The sequence below is a fragment of the Pseudopodoces humilis genome, chromosome 12 (genome assembly GCF_049639895.1).
Source record: "Pseudopodoces humilis isolate 2021_Gansu_Grassland_sample_001 chromosome 12, ASM4963989v1, whole genome shotgun sequence".
NCBI lineage: Eukaryota > Metazoa > Chordata > Aves > Passeriformes > Paridae > Pseudopodoces > Pseudopodoces humilis.
In genome coordinates this window covers 3,844,310-3,857,074 of record NC_142211.1, presented here as the reverse complement: position 1 = coordinate 3,857,074, position 12,765 = coordinate 3,844,310, and positions in this window count along the sequence as shown.

Sequence of the window (12,765 nt, the reverse complement as noted above, 5' to 3'; positions counted from 1 at the left end):
GGGAGAACAGAGAATATCCAAACAACAGACCACAATAACATAACTATACATCAATAAAACTTCTCTTAACATACACATAATAATCATCCCTTATTTGCAAGAGCCAATCATCATATGACTTACCTATAACAAAAGCAAAGTGGGGCATGCACAGTTTCTTCTTCTAGTCAGAGAAGAGGAGGTGAGAACATGTGAGAGAAAAGAACATGGAGACACCAAGGTCAGTGAAGAAGAAGGGGGAGGAGGTGCTCCAGGTGCCAGAGCAGAGGTTCCTCTGCAGGCCATTCTCAGGAAAATTAATCCACAAACACCAGAGGTTTATGTCAAAAAAGGAGACAGAGGAATCCTGTTACTTTATTCAAATAAAGGGAGAGGTCAAGAGGCATTTCCCCATAGGGCATCAAATTTTTGGAGGATGCAGCCTCCTTTTTATCCTAATTTCCCAGCCGCATGTCCCTTTCTCTTTCCCCAGTGACTGAGGTACTTGAGAGGTACAGACTTCCCAAAACACCTAATACCTAAGACCCCCTTCTAATGTATAACCCCCCCCCCCCTTTCTTTTTTCCTTGTGTCAATCAGAGGAATTCTTTATTGAATTTATGGTTCTTCTCATTGTTTCTTTCATCTCTCAGTATCCAATTTTATTTATCAGCAGATCGACAGTTTGTTTGTAAAGACAAATCTCTTATTTCATTCATCAATCAGTGGAATCCTTCCCATTGATTCTTTTATTTCTCGGTATCTAGCTTTATTTACCAGCAGATCCATAGTTTGTTTGTAAAGACAAGTCCCTCATTCCTTTCAATCCCACCTCTTTTATTTTCTCAATAATTGTCTTTGCAAACCTTAATTATCATTGTCTTAACTTTCTGTTTCTGGGTATTTTTTGGTTTTGCAATTATTTGCAGAGACATAATTTTCTGTCCCTTTGTAGCCATTTCTGGATCTGTAGGCATGGCTACTACATGCACCCCTTTGATCACATGTTGAATAAGTTGCACTAAGTAAGGGATCATGCATGGTAAAAAGATTAGAGTTGCTATAGCACATAAGAGGATAAAAAGCATTTGCTTAACCCATAGTCCACCAGATAACCACAAAATCACGTCCCATTCCCACATTTTTCACGGTTGGACTGGTATATGAGCTAATTTTCTTATTTCCTTTGTTATTTGTCTCACCACTGTTGCGGAATATGAAACAGGGAAACCTTATGAATATGATTGTTTAGCAAAAGATTCTGAAAATATGAAACCTAGGATCAAAATAGAATTGAAAACTAGCTTTGAGGTATAGGATATTGAGTACTAGTTACTATATAACCAAAGAACAATAGCCTAGCCAGCTGAAGGAGAATCCCTGTTGATTAAACAATACCCTTCTGCTGATAGTGAATCCAAAGGTCAAGCAGCAAGAGAAGAATTTGAAAGGTAGCTTTTAGAGTTTAAAATGTAACACTGTATGGTAATGTAGTAGCTCTTATAGGCTATATGTAAATTCTATAGAATGTGTGTCATATACTGGTTGGTCACTAGGAATTAGAATTTTCACTATAGGAAAAGATATAATGTATTGTAACAAGAAATTCACTCTCTTACTCGCTCATCTCTTACTCTCTCATAACTTCTGCTCTGCTCTTAACTTCTTTGCTCTGCTCTTACCGGCTCCTCTCCTAATCTCCTAACTTCTGCTCTTTTAACTTCCTCTCTTACTCCCCGTTCTTACCCCCTCTTTCCCCTCTCTCTCTACCCCCTTAATTACCTTCTTCTCTCATGCTCCCCGACCCCTCTCTCCACTCTCTCTGTCCCTCTCTGAGCATGTTTAAACTGTGGCTGGCAGCGTAAACGCATCTCTTCCACCCTCTACCTAAATAATAAATTGTTTATACCCGAACAGACTGACCCTGGAGAAGTCTCTCACTGTGAGCCTGTGTTTTTTACACCAATACATCACTTTTTCATTGTCATTGTCATTTCATTGTCATTTGCAAACAGCAGTTTGAGTCATTTAATTTTCCACACTGTTATAGATGGGTAATGTGATGGATTGGGTCTTGCAATTAAAGGATGATTATTGTGGATATGTTAAGAGAAGTTTTATTGATATATAGTTATGTTATTTTGATTTGCTGTTTAGATATCCTCTGTTCTCCCCATAGTCCCCTTTCCTCTCTCCCTTGTACTGTTGCCACTGGACAGCCTTAGCAGTGGGGACATGTGAGGGAGGGGGCCTGTATATGTGCCCCTTGCATGGAGCATCTGGGAGGAAGGCAGGCCTGTTACTAGGAGGTGTGGCATGATAACACCTGACCTCCAATCAAGTTGCAAGAAAGTAGTCTCCACCAATAGAAGGTGAAGAAGAGTTGATGGACAGACTTTGGGAGGGGCCAGGATTGGCTAACATAACCCCCAGGGGTATAAAAGGGGGAGCAGCCATTTTATAGACAAGCACACGGCAGATGGTCATATGCTCCTGGCACAATGTCTCTTTCCTTATTCTGTCCTTCTGTTGTATTTTGTTAAGGTTTTATAAATCTTTAAAATTTTAAAAGGTGAGCGTCTCTCACAACACAATCCCCCTTCTTTCTAACTGATTTCCCTGAACTTGTGGTAGCAAAGAGAACAGCATTCTAATATATCCTACATAACATATCCCTGACCAGTTTGGAGGTAATCTGCAATAGGCATGTTGGCTACCCATGGCCAGTCTTCAGTTCCTGTTGGCTGTCTGCAGACCCAACAATTGCTAACATTAAAGGTTTTTTCTACTTCTTCTCCTAGGACTAAAAAATCAATTCCTCCACTTCTGGCCCAAACTTAATTGACAATAGAAAGGTAAGATTATTAATAAAAACATTCTAATGGTGTAATCTAATCTCCTAATCTAATTCCCACAGTTGTCTTCCGTACCACCTGTGGCAAGTGAAGGCACAGAAGCAACTTAACATAAAGAAAACAATGACAGCAAAGATTAGTCTCCCAGGGACTGCAGATCCAAAAGGAGGGATGCCCATACAGACGACAGCAGACAGTCTGTGGGTAGGCACATGGGGCTTCCCGTGATGTTGACGCACTGGCTACTGCTCCAGTGCACTCCTGCGGAGTGTCAATCATGGCCTCCAATCCTTCTCCTCAAGCTGAGATGTCCATATCTCTGGGGCTTCAGAGACCTTGACCTGAGTGTGATGGGTACACCTGCATTCAGCTGTCTTGATGGCTGTTTCTGGGGTAACACCTGAAAACCTTCATGCCACATCGCCACCAGTGGTGCTTCTATCCGTTCCTTAACCAGGACCCAGTCTCCTAGCTGGATGTTATGAACAGCAAAGTCCAAAGGCAGCGTCTGTGCTAACTGGGATTCCTGATTCCTGTCAAAGAGATTTTATGAGACACGGTATCCTGGCCACAAACTGGTTTAAAAATACATCACCTATTCAGCCCCCCCCCCTCCCCCCCACTAGGTTGGGAATTGCAGGGGTAAGGAATTCCAAGCACCAATTCAAAGAGAGATAATTGAATATCTCCTCTGGGTCTGGCCCTTATTCTTGATGAACCAAATGGCAAGAGCCATATCCATGGAATCTTAGTTTCTGTCACCAGCTTCAAAAGGTGTTCCTTTATTTCTCCATTCAGCTGTTCTACTTGACCTGAATTCTCAGGGTACCAGGGGGTGTCACAGTACAACTGGCCTGGACTGGACAAAGTGAATCTGACCATAACACAAATCCAGTTCAGCTAGCCCAGTTCATGCCTGAACATGTCCCTGGATAAGTTATAGGGGACCCTCGGCCAGCCCCATTCAAGCTGAGAAGTAAGCACACTGCCAGGAAGCTGGGCAGAGAGAGATATCTCAGCCAATGGCTGTATAGCCCGGTGTTGGAGTCTGAGACACAGTGTGCCCCTGTTTCTGATACTTAGTTCTAAGATCCAGAAAAACACTGAATTTCATATAACATCAAATTCATGAGCATGTTTTCATAGTGATACATAAAAATAATTGTTAAAGTTAGATAGAAAAGCTAACAGTGTGAGTGTGGAGATTAGAGAGTTTTCTTAAGTCACTGGGTGAAAAAGTTAAAGTTAGTTCAGAAAGCAGAAGACAAGATGGAGGATTTAGAATGCTGTTTCTTTTCCTACTTCTTTCTTCTTCATGTTCTTCTTCTAGAGGTTTTTTGGGTAATAGTAAGTGATTGGTTAGAAAATGTGCAGTGCAGCACACAAGTGATGGGTCATTGGGTCATTAAGAAAAATAATATACATGTCTATTGTTAATTGGATAAAAATAAGTATAAAGATAAAAGAATTGTGTAGTTCGGGGCCATTTTGTGCTTTCAAACACAAAGTGAGCCACAAGGCCATTCTGTAACATCAGAAGAAAATGGAGCCAGGTTGTAGTGAATTAAGCTTGTGCAGAAAGTCTGGAGAGACCTGCCAAGTTTTGTGATAACATCCTAATAAACACAAAAAAAAGATCCTAACAGGCTTTGGAGTTTTTGTCCAGTCCTGACCCAGAGGACTGTGGTAAACGTGACTCCCCACGAGGGAGGATCTCCAAGGAGTTCAGCTCAGAGGAGACTGAGAAATCCATGAGGAAAAGAAAAGTACGGAAGTGCAGCAGAAACAAAAAAGAGAAAAAAGAAACGAAAAAGAACTTTTTAGAAAAAGTTACACCCGGGAGATTTGAATTGGGTATTTAAGTGAGCTCTGAGTAATAAATAAGGTTGTTGTCTCATGAGCACTTGGAGCATGAGTGTGGATTTTTGTCTCCTCACCCATGACTGGCACGTTACAAGTGGTGAACCCACATATGAAGACAGACTTTCCTGTGAGCAGAGCTGGGGGAAAGACAGGGGCAGAGCCTAGAAAGCCTATCCAAAACAGTGAAAAGCTGGAAAAAACAGGCAGGAACAGCCTGAGGTACAGCGAAAAGCTGGAAAAGACAGAGGCAAGAAGAGCCCAAAACTACAGCGAAAAGCTGAAGTAAGAGGTGGAAATGCCATCCAAAAAAATTATAGCGAGGAGAGCCGCCTGTGGTAAAAAGTCACTAAAAATCTGGAATATCTTCTGGACTTATCCTTACAAATAGAAGAAAATATTCATCACAGCCATGGGAGCCTGGATACCCACTCAACCACTTTGTTTTGAAGGTATGGTCGCTTTTTTTTACAAGAATTTGGCTTAGAATACGTGAAAAACGAGATTCACTTAATAAATTATAAAAAGTTTAATATAAACAAAAAGACAATAAGGAGACAAAGGAAATAAAGCAAAGGGTTAAAACGCCCGGGTGCCCTGGTGCCTTGCCAGGAACACACCTGGTATCTTGGGAACATCCTTTTTATCCCTTCCTGCTGTGAGGGTTTAATGCATATTCAAACTTTTCTAAGAAGCATTTTGCATGGTTACATCCTGAACCCGCTTCTTCAGAGCATGCTTCGTATCGTTTTTATTTTTGCTGATAATCATTTTATTTGATTTTGATTTCCTTTCCTTGCAAGTGGTCAGTGTTGATAACAGTCTGGGCCCCTTCCTCCTGCCACCGGTGACAGCTGGGCTTCACATCCTTCCGTTGCCAACGGCCTGGTACTGGCTGCTCATAACAGCCTGGTCTCCATTGTCTTTCTGCTGATAACAGCTTGGGCCCCACTGTCTTTGCCCTCTCAGGTTTCCTTGCTTTGTACTACAAAATTCCTTTAAGCTTAAAACTTGTTAGCAAGAAAAAAAAGTACATACATAGCCAAAAAGTATTTAACATATAATATTCATCCTAATACTTGCAAAAGCAAATATTACAATACAGATTTATAACAATAGGCTCCTCTTCTTTTTTTATAAATCATTTGGCTTGAGCAATAACTCTTGTTTTCTAACTTCTAGTACTTGTTTATTCTTTTCACAAATCAATTTAGATTTTTCCAAAGGATCTTCCACATTATTTCGTTTCCTTAATGCCATGATTTTTTTGTTTGTGCCGTTCCAGATGTAGCCAATTTCAGGTCTGTAGGCATTTGATATGCCCTGAACTATATTGGTGATCAGCCAAATTAAACAGGGGATTAAACAAGGAAGAAATATTAAATCAGCTGTAGCACATAGGGGAAGAAACTTAGCTTCTTCTACTGCTCTATCCCCAATACGTTATCTCAGCGGCTGGTGGTCGTCACTGATTTTCATTTTTGGACCAGCACATGGGCTATTTTCTGATATCCTTGGCGATATCTAGAACGGCATTTTCATCGTCATTGAAAACAACAATCTCATGTATTAATTTTCTCACCGAACACCCCTTCTTTTAGCCAATAAATAGTTCAAAGCCAGCTTATTCTGATATATTGCAGCTCTGGCTTTGCATCGCTGACTGGCTATTAATTCCATAGCCCCAGCTGTTTCATTGGTTATGATTTCTACAACAGCTTGGAGTCCCATAATGTAAAAATTGGGGTTCGATATCCCCAACTTCCATCTTGTGCCCAAGAAGCTGGCCCATATGTTTCCAATATGCGTTCAGGGGCCATTCCTCATCTCCCCATTTTTGAGGTGCTCCAAACTATTCCTTTTTATTTCTTTCTAGGTCCTCATAAACCAGCCCTCCCAATGGATCTCCGTCTGGTCCTGGCAAAAGGGAAAATCCTGGTTGAATCATTCCCAGAGTACAACTCCCTTTCCATTGTGAAGGGAGCTTTGGGTATGCCCTTTTCCTACATATCCAAAATAAGACATCTGGTGCTTTCTAATAGTCATTTTTCTGTTGATTTATATTTCCCCAAAATTTGGATATTTCTGGGATTCTAGAGTAAGGATTTTTCCCCGTACCATTACATTGGGAGAATCTGGTTCTATTATCATATGCACAGTTCTTTTCTTTTACTTTTCTTTGGGTCTAATACAGAGTTGGTTTCTCTGGAATTTACTATGTAGAAGTTCTATTAACAACTTTATACTTTTTACCAGGAGTATTTCTCACTTCATGAAGAAATTTTCTCCATTTAATTGCTGTTTGAGCTTTGCTTAAAGGTCCTGACATGAGGTTAATACAGGGCTAGGTTGCTGTGCTGGCTTTATCTTCTTACTTACCATTTGCCCTCTTACCAAATCTTGGTTCTTTCCCCTGGCAGCAACCGTGAAGCAAATCCATTTTTCTCCTTTTGGTTAATTGTTTTTCAATCTGTTACTACTTGTTCCTAGATTTTCTGTGATCCAATATTGCTCCCCTTATGTATACAGATACCAAATTTGAATGGGTTATAGCAGTGACTATTGATATTGGTGTGGGTAATAAGAAAGGAAGCCCGGTGTCTTTCCATGTAAAGATTTTGATAGCATTTGTAACATGGCTTTGCTGGCGTCCCAAAAGGGAAAAGGATAAGTGACAGAAGAAGGAATAATAGGGGTCCAGTATGGCTTGCACCCCCACCCACTCTGCCTATGAGGTTGCAGCTCACAGCAGGTGTTTTATATTCTTCTCGGTGGCGAGTTGTAGTGGCCAATATGGTCTTGCCCTCTATTTCCTGATCACTTCCTCTTTTCTAATTTCTAAGCAAATCCTTTTTGACACCTTTTAACAGCAGTTTCCCACCACTCCTCAGGTATTTCCCACTGTCCTGGGGTGACTTTATGATACTGGTATCCCCAGTAATCTGGTTTATGTTATATATTAAGCTCTGCACCTTTAAGACTGTCTCTGAAACCGAGAGTGGGGGGAAGAAGAAGCGCGCAGTTTGTGTTAAGGAAAAACATCACTCCCACACATCCTGCTCCTGGACTGTGGTGTCTGCAGCACGGACAGACAGCAGGACAGAGCTTCTCTCTGGCTTTTAGTTAGTTTTAGCTAGCTGAGGCAGAAGAGTTCCCTGGACCTTTGTTTTTTCCCTTTTTTTTTCTTGGATCTATGCAAACTTGCCCTGGACTGAACACCCAGCCAAACCCCGGGAGCTCACGCCTTTGGCCCACCGGGGCCTGGGCCTCGGCACTTTCCAGCGCTGAAGGGACTGATAAGAACCTGAGCGAGCCGAGCTACACCACATGAAAAGGACTTTTCTTCCTAGACTTGCCATCCCATCGAACAGCAAGAGGTTTTATTATTTAATATTACTCAATTTCTGTTAAATAAATAGCTTTTTCCACTTCTCTCTAAGGAATTTTTTTCCTTTCCCGGATCAGTTGCTGGGGAGGGGGCATTTCCCTGAGGAAATCCCCATTTGGAGTTTTCCTTCCTAATTTGCCCTAAACTAGGACAAATACAGTTTTGGCGCCCAACGTGGGGCAAGAGAAAGTGGAAAAACCTGTACTGATTGTTGGTTGTATTTATTCTGTATTGGGATAAAGTAGTCAGTAGCCATGTTGTTTGGATGCATAATATCTCTCAGGGTGGAGGCCTTCATGTGGATCTGGTCCCTAGAATTTTTTGAGGTTTTAATACCTGTCTTTTCCCTCTTTTACAGTAGAGAGGTACGGATTAGAATGATTATTGTGCTGGGCTCAGTGATAATTATTTATGGGAAGTTTATAGAACTACTGAAGTTTCTGTCAGGTATGTTTGGCTTATGGTTTCTTCACCCGACCCTGCCTCCCAGTCCCAGTAGCACATTTTGGGAGTTTATTGGTAATTACACCCAGTTTGTTAGAGGAAGACCAGGGGATGAGGCTTTTCAGCCTTTTCTTTCCTTCTTCTCCTTTAAATCTGCTATGTCCCTCTTTGAGAATATCCATTTTCCCCTGAGTGTTAAGGATACCACTTTCCTGGTCTCTTTCCTGGTAGTTCAGCTGTTAAGCTTCCTCTATATCGTCTGCAACTTCTCTAGAATGAGAGCTGAGATATCCAGAGGAGCCAATGAGACCCCTGCCCCAGAAGTAGACTCAGGTGTGGGAAATCCTGAGTGGTGTAGAGAATGGGAGAGAATTGGCCGAACTCTGAAGAAATTTTCTGATCCCCCAGCCTGGGAATTTTCACGTGAACAAATTCAGAACCCAGATGAAGTAGGGAAATATCTGGAAGAGAACTGCTATGATGATTCTAAGGAGAAAAATATCATTGCATTAAGCTGGGCCCTAGCGTATGCTTATCCGACGGTGCTAGATGCTGTAGGGCAGGCAGATAAATCAGCAGCTACCCCAGCTACTCAGGCTGCAGCCAAGCTAGCAGCCAAACCAGACAGAGAGCCTAAGCCAGCAGCCAAACCAGACTGTGAGCCTAAGCCAGTGTCTGTTGCTCCTACCACGAGAGGCATGAAATTCAAAACCAAAACCGATCAGCCAGTAGATGATGATAATGGTGATGCGGGGGAAGGACCCTCAAGACCAGCAGCTGATCAAAAATCAGAAGGCACTGGTGAACCTTTCTCCCTGAAGGACCTTCATGGCCTGAGAAAAGATTACACTTGACGACCTGATGAATCTATAATGAGTTGGTTAGTCTGTCTGTGGGATGCTGCAGGTGAGGCTACAGTTCTGGATGGCACTGAAGCGAGGCATCTGGGATCCCTGTCACACGATCTGGTTATCAACCAAGGAATGATGAGGGGGGCTGACCCATATAGTCTCTGAGAACGGGTCTTAAGAAGTGTGGCACAAAGATATCTGTGTGCAGATGATCTCTATATACAGCAAACTCGTTGAAAAACCATAGAACAGGGGATTCAGCGCTTGAGAGAAATGGCAATAGTAGAGATTGTCTTTGTGGGTGACTTAGGTACTAGAAATCCAGACTTGGTGCCATGTACATCTGTGATGTGGCGAAAACTTGTTCAACTTGGGCCACAAGAATACGCTTCTGCTCTAGCAACAATAAAGCGGGATGACCGGGAGGAGGCAAAGAAGCTCCGAGCACATGCAGATACCGTGCATGGCCCCATACAGGCAACAATTGCAGCTGTGGGAACACATATGCAAAACTTCCAAGACAAAATGGAAGAGAATTTCAAGAAACTCAGGGAAGACCTTCTTCCACTCTCGGTGGTACAGACCAGGAGCCCTGGTACTCAACGCAGAAGTTCACCAGATAGGGAGAAAAAGCTACGAGCTGAACTGTGGTTTTTCCTACGTGACTGTGGAGAAAACATGAAAAGATGAGATGGAAAATCTACTGCTGCTCTGGCAAAATGGGTGCATGAATTAGAAGACAGCAAGACTCAGAGGGGATACTCCACCAAAAAGAAAGCCGCTCCAGTAGCCTGTAGTCAAACTGACAAGTATGATGATGATGACATGTCTGATTCCCTTGAAGGAACCTCCAAGACATATACCCAAGGAAAGAAGGATAACCAGGCTTAGAGAGGCCCTGCCTCTAGCCAGGTAGAGGCTAGGGAAAACCGTGTTTTTTGGACTGTGTGGATTTGTTGGCATGGCACATCAGAACCACGAAAATATGAGGCCTTGGTTGACACTGGTACACAGTGCACTCTAATCCCATCAAGACATGTAGGGGCAGAATCTGTTTCTATTGCTGGTGTGGCAGGGGGATCACAGGACTTCAGTGGAAGCTGATGTGAGCCTGACTAGAAATGAGTATAAGAAACACCCCACTGTGACTGGCCCAGAGGCCCCATGCATTTTAGGCATAGACTACCTCCGAAGTGGGTATTTTAAGGACCCAAAGGGGTTTAGGTGAGTGTTTGAGATAGCAGCTGTAGAGACAGAGGGCATCAAGCAATTGAACACCTTGCCTGGACTATCAGAGAACCCATCTGCAGTAGGACTCCTAAAAGTAGAAGAACAGGAAGTACCAATTGCCACCTTGACGGTGCACCGCCGACAGTATAGGACAACTCGAGGTGCTGTGATCCCCATCCACAAGATGATCCGAGAACTAGAGAGTCAAAGGGTGGTCAACAAAACCCACTCACCCTTCAACAGCCCCATTTGGCCTGTGTGTAAATCTGAAGGAGATTGGAGATTGACTGTGGACTATCGTGCATTGAACAAAGTGACTCCACCTCTGAGCGCTGCCGTGCCGGACATGTTGGAGCTCCAGTACGAGCTGGAGTCCAAGGCAGCAAAGTAGTACGGCACTATTGACATTGCCAATGCATTTTTCTCCATTCCCCTGGCAGCAGAATGCAGGACTCAGTTTGCCTTCAGGTGGAGGGGAGTGCAATACACCTGGAACCGACTGCCCCAGGGGTGGAAGCACAGCCCCGCCATCTGCCATGGACTGATCCAGGCTGCCCTGGAAAAAGGTGAGGCTCCAGAACATCTGCAGTACATTGATGACATCATTGTTTGGGGAAATACGGCTGCAGAGGTCTTTGAGAAAAGAGAGAAAATCATCCAGGTTCTCCTGAAAGCCGGTTTTGCCATCAAGAAGAGCAAAGTTAAGGGACCTGCTCGAGAGATCCAGTTCCTGGGAGTAAAGTGGCAAGATAGACGGAGTCAGATTCCTACTGACGTCATCAACAAGATCACAGCAATGTCTCCACCAGCCAACAAGAAGGAAACGCAAGCTTTCCTAGGTGCCATAGGTTTTTGGAGAATGCACATTCCTGAGTACAGTCAGATTGTGAGCCCTCTTTACCTGATCACCCGTGAAAAGAACACTTTCCAGTGGGGCCCTGAACAACAACAAGCCTTTGCTCAGATCAAGCAGGAGATCGCTCATGCAGTAGCCCTTGGCCCAGTCAGGACAGGACCAGATGTGAAGAACGTGCTCTGCTCTGCAGCCGGGAACAATGGCTTGTCCTGGAGCCTTTGGCAGAAAGTGCCTGGGAAGACTCGAGGCCGACCACTGGGATTCTGGAGCCAAAGCTACAGAGAGTCCGAAGCCAACTACACTCCCACAGAGAAGGAAATTTTAGCCGCCTATGAAAGTTCAAGCCTCCTCAGAAGTGATTGGCACAGAAGCACAATTCCTCCTGGCACCCCAACTGCCAGTGCTGGGGTGGATGTTTAAAGCAAAGGTTCCCTCTATCCACCATGCCACCAATGCCACATGGAGCAAGTAGATTGCCCTCATCACGGCAGCGCGCCCGTATTGGAAACCCAAATCGTCCTGGGATTTTCAAAATAATTAGAAACTGGCCGAAAGGTGAAAACTTTGGTCTCACTGATGAAGAGGAGCAGGAACAAGTGACACGGGCTGAAGAAGCTCCACCGTACAACCAGCTGCCAGCAGAAGAAACATGCTATGCTCTGTTCACTGATGGTTCCTGTCGCATCGTAGGGATGAACCGGAAGTGGAAAGCAGCCATATGGAGACCCACACGACAGGTCGCGGAGGCCACTGAAGGAGAAGGTGGATCAAGCCAACTTGCTGAACTCAAAGCTGTTCAACTGGCCCTGGACATTGCTGAAAGAGAGAAGTGGCCAAAGCTGTACCTCTACACTGTTTCATGGATGGTAGCCAATGCTCTATGGGAATGGCTGGAAAGGTGGAAAAGGACCAACTAGCAATGCAGAAGAAAGCCAATCTGGGCTGCTGCTGAGTGGAAAGACTTCGCTACCAGGGTAGAGAAACTGTCTGTGCGGGTCCATCATGTAGATGCCCATGTCCCCAAGAGTAGGGCTAACGAAGAGCACCAAAACAATGAACAGGTAGATCAGGCTGCAAAAATAGAGGTGTCAAAGATAGACTTAGACTGGCAAGACAAGGGAGAGTTGTTCCTAGCTCGATGGGCCCATGACGCCTCAGGTCATCAGGGTAGAGATGCCCCCTATAAGTGGGCACGAGACCGAGGGGTGGATCTAACCATGGACAGTATTTCTCAGGTCATCCATGACTGTGAGACGTGTGCCTCGATCAAGCAGGCCAAGCGGTTGAAGCCACTATGGTACA